General features: G+C 38.5%; 1 pseudogene; it reads right to left on the bottom strand.

Moving 5' to 3' along the window:
- Window positions 1-10,335: 10,335 nt before the first annotated feature.
- Window positions 10,336-11,369, bottom strand: LOC109184772 (annotated as a pseudogene).
- Window positions 11,370-12,469: the final 1,100 nt, after the last annotated feature.

Genomic DNA, 12,469 nt, shown 5'->3' with positions numbered 1-12,469 from the left:
GTTTGATGTTCCCCGATCCCCGTGGTGTCCCAACGGACCCCGTTTGTCGTGCCTATGTCTAGTTTGATGTTTCGGGTACCGTTCGTAGGTTTATGAGTCTATTGTATTGCATGCTAGTTGAATTGGTATCCCGTTGACCTAGGTGGAAGAAGTATGAACCCCTTAGGACTATTCTTAGTACGTGGTGGATCACGCATAGGTTTTGTTATACGCTTTATCCCCCTTCCCAATGTGTAATGTGGGTTGCATGTGCTTGCTATGTGTTATGTGTGTGTGTGCCCCAATTCGGTTGCGATCGGATTGGTTATCCTGAGCTGCGGTTCAGAAGCCGGCTATAGTCAGATGGGAATTCCTGGCTGTAGTCGGATGACGATATCCTGGGCTGCGGTCCAGAAGCTGGTTGTAGTCAGATGGGAATTCCTGGCTGCAACCAGGTGACATCTTTCCTGAGCTGCGGTTCAGAGGCTGGCTGTAGTCAGATGGGAATTCCTGGCTACAGTCAGACAATACACTCTCTTGGGCTGCGGTCCACTGTTTGGTTGCGATCAAACACTATGATGAGCTGCGGTTCATCGGTCGGTTGCGATCGACCCCTCCGTGTTGCGATACGGGGCAGGGTGCTGCGGGGCCGTGTCAGAGCTATATGCGCTGACCCTCATGTATGGGCATGCGATTGGTCCTGTGGCGCCAACAAAGTGTGTTATGTGTTGTGATATGGATGAGTGGTGATTATGAGTGCCTTGTGGAATGTGACTATGGGATTTATATTGGGGAATTGTTTATGATGGGTCATGATTACTGCTTATACCTTGCCTTATTTGCCTTATCTGTTATGAACTGCTTATGACTGTTATAACTGTTGCTTGTGTCTGGCCTTATCTGTCGAGTCATTCCCGGTTTTAAAGCTAGAGTTCGTAGGATATATCTTCATGCTCAAAATGGTTTTCGTATATCTATATATATATTGCTATATGTATTGTATTTCAACGCGTTGGAGTGGGTTACCAGCATCTCTCGCTGAACATATATATTTGGCTTTCAGGCACAGAGGATTAGAGCACTGGAGCGCGTTAGAACTGGAACGTAGAAGTAGTATAGTTTCCCTTTCGGCCTGCGTGCCATATTATGCATTTATAATTCAGAGGATAGTAGTTAGACAGCCTGTGCACCTGGGTTCTCTAGCCCAGGTGTGGCATAGCACCCCGTACACTTATGTTACATTTTGGGATTTAATGAGATGTTACCTTTATTATTAAGTTTTAAATGTCTTGAAAATCAGGGGTGTTACAGTTCGTGTAAGGTGGAAGGATTTGGATTTGCGGTTTGATCCATTTGTTGATCTTCACTATTAGTTCCAACTCCAACCCCAACACATTCCCTTACTTCTTCCCTTATATCATCTTCCACATCGTTTTCTGTTCCGGAGCAGTTTAGATTACTATTTCCCTGCAAAATATCTTCAGAAATTTTATTAGTATTATTTTCATCATTGATACCAACTGTCGGATATTCCTTGCTTTACGAGAGCTCATCAAATATGACATGAATGGATTCTTCAACCACCATTGTTGATTTATTTAATACTCTGAATGCTCTGCTGGTGGAAGAATATCCTAAGAATATTGCTTCATCTGCACGTTTATCAAAAGCTTTTAGATATGTTTTACCATTATTAAGAACAAAACATTTGCAACCAAATTAATGAAAATAACTAAGGTTAGGTTTTCTCCCTTTCCACAATTCATAAGGTGTCTTGTCGTGCAGCTTGTAGATTAGACTTCTATTTTGGGTATAGCAAGCAGTATTGATTGCTTCGGCCCAAAAGCGTTTAGGTAGCTCGGCTGCAGCTATCATTACTCGTGCGGCTTCTTTAAGAGTTCGATTTCTCCTTTCGGCAACTCCATTTTGTTGTGGAGTTCTTGCGGCTAATAGTTGATGCATAATTCCTTGAGTATTGCAGTAATTTTGAATTACGCTATTCACAAACTCTGTTCCTCTATCAGTGCGAATTTTGACAATGTTGACTTCCTTTTCATTTTGAAGCTGTTTGAGAAGTTCTGATAGCTTCTTCTCTACTGCATTTTTCTTGTGGAGAAATATCGTCCATGTGTACCTGGAAAAATCATCAACAACAACAAGAGTATATTTCTTACCACTCATACTTACTGGCTCCACTGGACCAAATAGATCCATATGTAGTAGACTAAGAGGTCTTTGACTTGATTCGTGTGTTTTTGTCTTGAAGGATGATTTGACTTGTTTTCCCTTTTGACATGCATCGCAAATCTGATCCTTTCTGTAGGTGATTGTTGGGTAGTCCTTTGACTAGATTTCTCGTCACGAATTTGTTAATGGTTTTGAAGTTGAGATGACTCAACTTTTTGTGCCATTCCCAACCCACATTGCTTGAGTTGTTTGCTACAAGACACACAGAGTCTTTGGTTGTGCTCCAGTCTACAGCATACATATTTTTCTTTCTGATTCCTTCGAGAACAATCTCGCCTGTGGATCCGTTCTTCACTTGACACTTGTCTTTGAAAAACTCTACAAGATAGCCTTTATCACAAAATTGACTTGTGCTCAGCAAGTTGAATTTTAATCCTTCAACAAAGGATACGTCTTCTATTTTTAGACCATTGAAGGATACTGTTTCTATTCCTTTGGTTGTACCATATCGATCATTTCCTCCAAACACAACATTTGGTCCATAGATAAATTTAAAATCCACAAGACTAGATTTATTTCCATTCATGTGTCGAGAACATCCACTATCGAAGTACCAAATTTCCTGCAAAACAGTTTACGCATTTTTAGGTACCCAACTTAATTTGGGTCCTTGAGTGTTAGTCCTTTTTGGTATCCAAATCCACCTAGTTCTTATTGATCCAATATTAGGTGATTCGTAACCATTGAAAACATTATAATCATACCTAATTTTCGAAAAAGGTTTTGGTGCCTGGTTTTGAAAATTAACTCGATCTTTTGGCACATGGGAAGAGATTTGTTTGAGCCTATGAAAGGCATTAAATATGGACTTAGTCCATGGTTTAATATCATCAAACCAATCTTGTTCAGAGGGATATAATCTCCCTGCCCCAATCCTCGGAGTTCTTCTCGTTTTCCTATGAGGACTTTGTGCACATGACTCATTGGTATGTTTCCATTTAGGAACAAACTTTTGCCTATTATTTGACTGCTTTGGCGAATTGAATTTTCTTTGAGGCTTCGGCCTTGCAGTAACATTTTTGGCATTAGCTTGATAACCAATTCCTTGTCTCATTGTGCTATCTTGAACTTTCACAAATTTTACTACTTGGACTTTATTATTTAAAGCAGTAATAGAATTGGTCAATTTTTCAGAGGCTTGAGAACACGATGGATCATAACCAAGTCCGGTTTTATCTGCTGAGGATTTTTGCATATTTTTGGTCCTAAAAGAGGTAAGGTGAAAGTCTAGAGGGGGGGGGGTGAATAGACTTTCAAACTTTTTCGCACAGCACAACAATTGCTAAGCCAGAGATAAACCAAAACTCTTAACTAGATTGTTAGAGTATGGTGCATAGCGGAATTAAATAAACATAAAGTGTGTGTGAGATTGTGTGAGCAGTATATCTCGTGTAGAGCGAATATGTAAAGAGCAGTAAGCAAAGAAAGCAGTAAAGAACACAAGACAATTATAGTGGTTCGCGAGGTGGTGTAATCCTCCTACTCCACTTGCTATTATCTCCAAGAGCAATACACTATATCTACCACTCCTTGGTTCCAAGATACAATGAATTTCCGTGATCTAGTGCTTTGATCACAAAGCCCGCACTAATCACGCCCAGTGACACCACACTACTGCTTCGGGTTTCACGTCGCCGCGCTACGATCACAGGATTTCACGACTCCGCGTTACTTTCCCCCCGTCTTCCACACTCTGGTAGAAACGTATCCCGTGATCTAGTGCTTTGATCACAAAGCCCGCACTAATCACGCCCAGTGCCTCCGACACTGCTGCTTCGGATCTCACAACTCCGTGTGACAATCCAGGATTTCACAGCTCCGTGCTACTTTCCTCCCTTCTCTTGTTTTGCTCCAAAACAATGTTGTCTTGCTTCCAACTTCTGAGACTCTGTAGTTGATCTTCAATGATGCGCAAGTCTCTTTGATGAAGATAAACACTCTGGAATGATTTCTCTTGAATGCTCTAAGTGTTTTCTCTCTTTGAATATATCAAGTAAAGCACTTGATATTTTTGCTCTGCTTTGCTCTGCTTTTTGAACTCTCTGAATATTTTCTTTGAAGCTCTCTGAGTTCTTTTTCTTTTCTCACTTCTCACTTGAAGATTTTTGGTATGCTCTGTACCAAATGAGATTTTTGCTCTATGCTCTTTCAAGCTTAATTGCTCTATTCGTTCCCCTTGATGGGTTCGAATTTTCTGCTCTCTTGTTCGTGAGTTCGTTAACTGCTCTATATTCTTCTCTAGTTCATTCTCTTCAAGTCTTCATATCTTCATCATTTTATAGCTGGTAATGAGAATATGTTCATTGGAAAGAGACGCTCTCATTTTTGAAATCTTGTATCTTTTTGTCAGAGATCTTATCTTATCTTCTGCAAAGATGTCAGAAAGGATAAGCTAGCCGTTGTTAGAGCTTCATCTCCATGTAAATGGGTTCCCAAACTTCATCTGATATTTCCTCTGGTTTTACGTTGAGTGGGAATATCTGGGTGTAGAACGGCTTCTCTGATTAGCTATGAAGTGGTCCTTGTATCTTTGGGATTTAAACATATTCTTCAATTTAATCCCATACTAGTTAAACTAGTATTTTTCCTTGTGAGAATATTTTCACTGTAAAGTTCATCTTCATCTTCTTCATTCTCACGTCTGGGTGTTCTCAGACTTCAAACTGGCTTTGAACTTCCACCCAATTTGAATTTCTCCTTTGTAATTGACACCCAATTGCAATTGACTTGTAATTGGCACCCAATTTGAATTTCGCCTTTGTAATTGGCTCCCAATTGACTTGGACTTGTAATTGGCTCCCAATCTACTCCTGGTGCTTTCAATTGCTTCCCAATTTGAATTGTTGACTTTGACTTCGAAATTGGCTCCCAGACTTCTCCCGGTATTGCATCCCATACTACAACCTCAATTGGCTCCCAATTTCAATTTCTACAATGGCTTCAAGACCTAAATTGGCTCCCAATTTCAATTCCTACAATGGCTCCCATCTTGAATTGATTCCCATTGCATCCCATACTACAACCTCAATTGGCTCCCAATTTCAATTCCAATTTCAATTTCTACAATGGCTCCCATCTTGAATTGATTCCCATTGCATCCCATACTACAACCTCAATTGGCTCCCAATTTCAATTTCGACAATGGCTCCCATCTTGAATTGATTCCCATTGCATCCCATACTACAACCTCAATTTCTCTGAAACGGGCTCCCAATTTCAATTCATTCGAACTAGCTCCCAATTCAATTGAATTGGCTCCCAAGTGAAATTGCATATTCAATTGAATTGGCTCCCAAGTGAAATTGCATCTCAATTGCCACCCAAGTAAAATTGCTTCCCAATTTCCACTTGTAATTGACGCCCAAAGCCAAACTAGCGCCCAACTCCATCAGATTTAATTAATTTTGGCTTCTCAAATTTTACCTTGTAAAATTATTGATGGTGAGTTTCGAACTTAAGCCATTTCACATGATACATCAAACATTTTCCACTTCATCCGTACAACTTATTGGTTAAATCTCCAATCACATTTGATGTACTCCTTTCTTTCCATAGATGCTTGATCTCCAAGTCAATTTCATGCATTCTTCCAATATTAATTTTCTTCACGAAAATTCTTCTGGGATATCTTCTTGAGTAGCATAGATGTGAATTTCATATCATTCAACTTCTTCTTCAATTTGTCATTTTCTCCAGACAAATTCTTGTTTTTCGGCTTTATATCTTCTTCTTCTATTTTCATGCATCTTCCTCTGTTTTTCTCTTTTCTAATTTAAATAATTTCCTGATCATGGTCTAAGACTCTACTAGACCTATGAAATAAAATTGGGGGATCTACAAATACATATTTGGCATATCAAAACCATTACACTTTATTCCTAACAATTTCCCCCCTTTTGATAATGCCAAAACCTATACTCAGTCATTGGCTTTAAGTCTTTGAAAAATAATCTTATTGCTCAATTTTATTTGACAAAGCCAAGATGAGTTTAACAAATGGTTTTCTAGACACAATCAAAAGAAACTTGTGAATTAAATTTTTAGACAAGCTCCTAAACGCATCTTGAATTATTTTTATTTTGATCATCATTAATTTTTAATTTTGTCGTGCGTTTGACATATTTCTTGTCTTTTAATTCACGAAAGTCTAATTACATTAAACAAATAAAATTAAAGACTCAAAATAGATCATGGGAAATTATTATTGATATATTTCGAAATTATAGAGAAAAACGCAACAGAGGTTCGAAAATAGAAAATATCAGTCTTAAGAGATATTTCAGATTACCTTCTGGGTTTCTTCACTCCCATGTCTTTCTTTAAAATTTCCTTGACATGTTCTCTGAGCTTGAAGAAATCATCTTTGAACTTTGCATTTTGAAATTTCTTTGTAAGCTGTCCGGCCATGTAATGTCCAAAAGCTTCTTTGATATTGTTGCCCGGAAGAACTCCGTTTTCCCACCATAAGACACATTCGTCAAAGCTTCTTTCTTCTCCAAGATCCATGCCCATATTTCCAGTGAAATCTCTTAGTTCATACCACATCTCGGTTCTTTTCCTTTTGCCTTCTTCTTCTTTATTCTTCTTCGAGATCCATTGAGCTTGATCGGCTACAGGCCATTTCTTGATCATGCTTGGTAGATTTTCCTTAGTCCATATTGTTGTCTGAGTGGCGATACCCTTAGAGCATTCAAACCAGCCACGCTGTTCAGCAACCTTCGATGTACTCGTACCACGACTAGGATTCGCGAACTGAGCAAAACCAATCTGAGATGGTCCTTGTGAGGATTGTCCGCGGCTTCGGCCTCTACCTTAAGTAGACATTACTGGCTGTTGTTGGCTTCCAAGAATAAATTCTTGTTGTTGCAAAGCCAAGTGACTGAGATTTTCTTCCCCCCTTTTGGCGTTATCAACCAAAAATGCAAGGGTCTTACAATCTCGGTCTTGGTTTGCTTTCACAGTTTCAACACTATTGTGTGTTTCAATGGAAACGATTTGTACGTTGTCCAGCTTGTTTGTTGTAACTGCGAGTTCAACTTCAAGTTTGTTGATTCGGCTTTCTTGGTCTTGAATCGCCTTGACTTGTCGCAAGTGGCGTTCATTGTTAACCTTTTCAGCTGCTTCTCGTTCTTTCTTCATGAGCTAAATCACTTCAAGTAAGCCTTTTGTCAATTCTCCTTTCAAGATTCTTTCTGCTTTGTCAATCTAAGTCTTCAAAATATTTTGATACTCCATTAATTCCTTCAGATTGACTCGTGTATCCGTGTGTTGTTGTTCTAGCTTTTGGTTTTGTTCAACCAATTTTTCTCCAATTATTTGACAAACAACATCACTGGATTCAGCCACTTTTGCAAATAGAGATGCAAATATGCAATCATCTTGATCATTCATCTGCACAAAGTTTTGAGGGGATCCGAATGGACTTCTATTCGGATCTGTGAGAACAACTGTATCAATAAGTTGCATCCCTTCTTCTTCAGGTGATTCAGCTTCTTGATTGAGATCACCAATTTGTTCTTCTAGGACTTCTATTCTCGTGTAATTGTCTGCAAATAATTCTTCATTTTCTAGAACAGGGTCCATGGTAGGCATGGTAGACTCGGTATGGTGTAGTGGCAATACACTGGATAAATCCTCTGTGATTTGCAGTCTACTCTCAGTAGCAACTTCTACTGCAACTTCCACTGGTGTATCTCTTCTTCTTTCTTCTGACACTTGTTCTCTTACTTCTTCTCGTACTGACACTTCTCCTCTTAATTCTATTCTTCTTTTATCCCTTTTTGTAGCCATAAACAATTCTTTTTTTTAATTCCTTTTTATTTTTTCTTCTCTTTTTTTTATTCATATAATTTTTTTGTGTATCTTTTTGGCTACGAAACTTTTGATCTTTTTATATACGTAGGGATTTTTCATTTTGTAGGAGAGAGAGAGAGAGACAGAGAGAACCAGAAGCAAAAACATTCATAAATTTATTTATCTCCTTCTTACAGAGAAGAAGAGAGAGAGAGATAACATAACACTTCTTCAACAGGCAGAGAAACCAGTACTCATGTAGTCTTCTGAGTCATAACCTCCTGGTGGTGAGGGGGCGTATCCTGGTCCAGAGTCACCACTGGACTCACTTTCCTCGAACATCGACCCGTTTGAGCTTGAAGATGAGTAGGTTTGATTAAAAAACCTAGTAAATTCCACTCGAGGACGGATGAACGGGTTGAGTGGCATCTGTTGAGGAGGCGGTGGAGGAGCAGGAACTTCTTGTGGCAGAGGTGCAAGAACTGGCAGACTAGGTGGAAACTTCGGAAGAGGCTCTAGTGGAGGTGGGGGTTGATAGAGCCCATCGAAACCGAAACCAGGAGGGGGTAGAACTGGTCCGAACGTCAGTTGTTTTAAGTAGATGAGATATTCTGAATTGCTCATATTCAGAATTTCAGCATACATGTCAGGTTGAACAACCGGTGAAAACTTCATAAATGGAGGCTCAGACCCTTCCACTTTCTCTTGTTCCACAGACAGTTTCTTGTCACCAATGTCTTCTTCATATATGAAGCCCGGTTCACGCGGTGGTGATTCTGCAACTGCTTGAATTTTTGGCGACTCCTTTTCTTGCTCATTTTCTTCAGATATTAAAATCAAAGGGTTGCTTGGGGTTTCTCCAGCCTTCTTTCGTCCGTCCGTTCGTGTTGCCCTTCGGGGTTGCTTGAGAACTTTCTCCCAAGTTCTCTGAGTTTCCTTCCTCATCTCGTTCTCCTGAGACTCGCTGGATACCATCTTGTTCCTGCAAAAGAGTTCAAACAGCAAAATCTTCCACAGCAAATATTTCTCGGCTATCTCCCAATAAATAGGGCGATCAGGGAGACTTATTGGTTCACTTGCCGATGGAGAGTAAATATTGCTTGCCGTCGTTTAGAGTTTACGAGATGTGACGGATAACGGCAAGGCTTCTCATTGGCTGAGATGACGGTGGATGGGAAGAGATTTGATGGGCAACGGTTTAGAGGAGAGAGTTTAATGAGGGGTTAGGTTTTAATTGCTCTGTGGGAGACGATTGATATTATTAAGCTGAGAGAAGGTATGGGGTGCCGATTTGAGAGAGAGAGAAGATCAGTTTGGAAAGATTTGATCTAGGAGATGATTATGGGGGGAGGTTTAGGTTGGGTGGAGGTTTAGAAAGGGTAGGGGTTTATGGGTGGAGGTTTGATGCCCAATTAAACTCTAATTTTCCTCCTTTATCTCCTGATTTCCTTCTCAAATTCGTGTACCACAAACAGAATAACACTCAAACATCTCGTTAGTAGAAAAAATTACTCCACAAATAATTAATCGCACATACCAATTATATTAAACTCATACACGGTAATTTCCAATCAAAAATTAAACACATTTTGGAAACTAACAAAATTAACATTCATATTCCAAATTAATATTTAGAAACATCTTTATAATTAGCACACAAACCAGATTCCAAAATATTTTAAAAATTAAAAAAAATATTAACTTCTAGATTTCTAAAACATTTTATTGCAAATTATACCACATATACTGCATATATACGAAACACATACAATAAACACATTATCCATATATATAATTAAGTAAACACTGTGAATCACATTTTAGAGCAAATTGTTCATGCAAACAAATTAATTAATTTACAAAAACATGAACACATACTCATATACTGATTAACACATTAAAACATGCAATTTTAAACTAATTATCAAATAAAACACGAATTGCATTTTTTATCAAATTAATTTGCATGGCATATGATCTCACGTTAAATAACACATGCAAATGCACAAATAACTTCCTAACACATACTGCAATTTTATCACATACAAATTTCGAATGAAAACATGCATATAAACACATAAAACAATTTATTCATATAAAACAATTTATTTTGAGCAAAAGTATCATTTTAAATAGAGAGATTAAGTTCAGTGATACTTAGCTCATTTCGATCATTCCCAACTCGTGCCTTAAGGTAGAAAATCTCGTTTCGCATAAAGGCTTCGTGAGAATATCAACAACTTGGTTTTCCGTAGGGATATATTCGATCTTCAGATTTTTCTTTTCAACGTGATCCCTTATAAAATGATGTCGAATGTCGATATGTTTGGTTCTTGAGAGAAGCACCGGATTGTGAGTGATAGCGATTGCACTAGTATTATCACAATAAATACTAACGTCATCACAATTAACTCCGTAATCCTTCAATTGTTGCTTCATCCACAAAATTTGCGCACAACAACTTCCTGCAGCAATATATTCGGCCTCGGCGGTACTAGTTGCAATGGAATTTTGCTTTTTGCTGAACCAAGAAACAAGCCTTCCCCCAAGAACTGGCATGTCCCGGAAGTGCTTTTTCTGTCTATTTTGCAACCTGCAAAATCCACATCTGAAAAACCTGTTATAGTAAAATCTGTACCTTTTGGATACCATAATCCAACATTGATTGTGCCTTTCAGATATCGTATGATCTTCTTTGTTGCGGTGAGGTGGCTTTCTTTTGGATTTGCTTGAAATCTTGCACACACTCCCACAGCATAAGAAATGTCCGGCCTGCTTGCAGTAAGATATAGAAGAGAACCAATCATTCCTCTATATTTTGTTTGATCGACATCCTTTCCATCTTCATCTTTGTCTAGCCTTATTGATGTGCTCATTGGAATTTTGATCGATGATTTTCCATCAAGGCCAAACTTCTTTATCAAGTCGCGGGTGTACTTTGCTTGATTGATGAATATTCCTTCTTTCAGTTGTTTGACTTGTAAGCCCAAGAAGTAATTCAATTCACCCATCATGCTCATTTCGAATTTATTCTGCATAAGCTTCGAAAATTTCTCACACAAAGAATTGTTAGTGCTTCCAAAAATAATATCATCAACATATATTTGCACTAATAAAATATGATCACTATCTTGAATTCTAAATAGAGTTTTGTCAACAAGGCCTTTGGTGAATCCACAGCTTATCAAGAACATTGACAAAGTATCATACCAAGCTCTAGGTGCTTGTTTCAACCCAAACAATGCCCTTTTAAGTTTGTAGACTTTATCACCTTCGCCTTTTACCTCAAAACCTGTGGGTTGTTCGACATAAACTTCTTCTTCGAGTAGACCATTCAAGAATGCGCTTTTCACGTCCATTTGATAAACAGTGAAATCTTTGTGTGCGGCGTAGGCTAGGAAAATTCTGATTGCTTCAAGTCAGGCCACCAGTGCAAAAGTTTCATCAAAATCTATTCCTTCTTCTTGAGAGTATCCTTTTGCAACGAGCCTTGCTTTATTCCTAACAATCACGCCTTCTTCATTTTCTTTGTTCCGAAAGACCCATTTGGTTCCTACAACATTGTGGTTCGCCGGTCTTGGAACAAGTTCCCAAACATCATTTCTTTTAAATTGATCGAGCTCTTCTTGCATAGCATTTATCCAATCTGGATCATTAAGAGCTTCGTCCACTTCTTTCGGTTCAATCTGAGATAGATAACATGTGAACAATGCTTCCACGGTAGATGATCTTGTTTTCACGCCTTCATGAATATTCCCAATAATTAATTCTGGAGGGTGATTTTTGAGCCATCTTAAATCTGGTTGAAATGGGTGCATGGTACTGGGTGGATCCATTTGTTGTGTACTGGAAGAGTTGGTTCGAATTTCCACATTTAATTCATTTTGTAATTGACCACCAACTTCACCAGTAACTTGATCACTAATTGGATCACCAACTTGTACTGCATCCTCATTCTCACGTGCGGCATCACTCCCAAAATTATTATTTAAAGAATTTCCAACTTCTTCTAGATGAGGGATGAGATTTTCTAGAGAATTAATTTCCAACTCATCCATTCCCTGCAAAACATCATCTTCACACGTATCATTAGTATCACAAAAATCAATATGACACTTGTTACCATTTTGTTCGAATTCTTCGTCCAGAGCGCCATTATTGATCTGTGATTTTTCATCAAATACCACGTGTATGGATTCTTCAACCACCATTGATCTTTTATTCAAAACTCTGAACGCCTTGCTGGTAGCTGAATATCCTAGAAAAATTCCTTCATCTGCAGGCTCATCAAAAGCTTTTAGATGCAATTTATCATTAATATGAATAAAATATTTTCATCCAAAAATATGAAAATAACCAATATTTGGTTTTCTCCCTTTATAAAGCTCATATGGTGTCTTCTTGTACTGCTTATGGATCATGCTTCGATTTTGCGTGTAGCAAGCAGTGT

This window comes from Ipomoea nil, unplaced genomic scaffold (genome assembly GCF_001879475.1).
Source record: "Ipomoea nil cultivar Tokyo-kokei standard unplaced genomic scaffold, Asagao_1.1 scaffold1286, whole genome shotgun sequence".
Lineage (NCBI taxonomy): Eukaryota > Viridiplantae > Streptophyta > Magnoliopsida > Solanales > Convolvulaceae > Ipomoea > Ipomoea nil.
The sequence above is the reverse complement of the archived record's forward strand: the minus strand, read 5'-3'. Positions and strand labels throughout refer to the sequence as shown.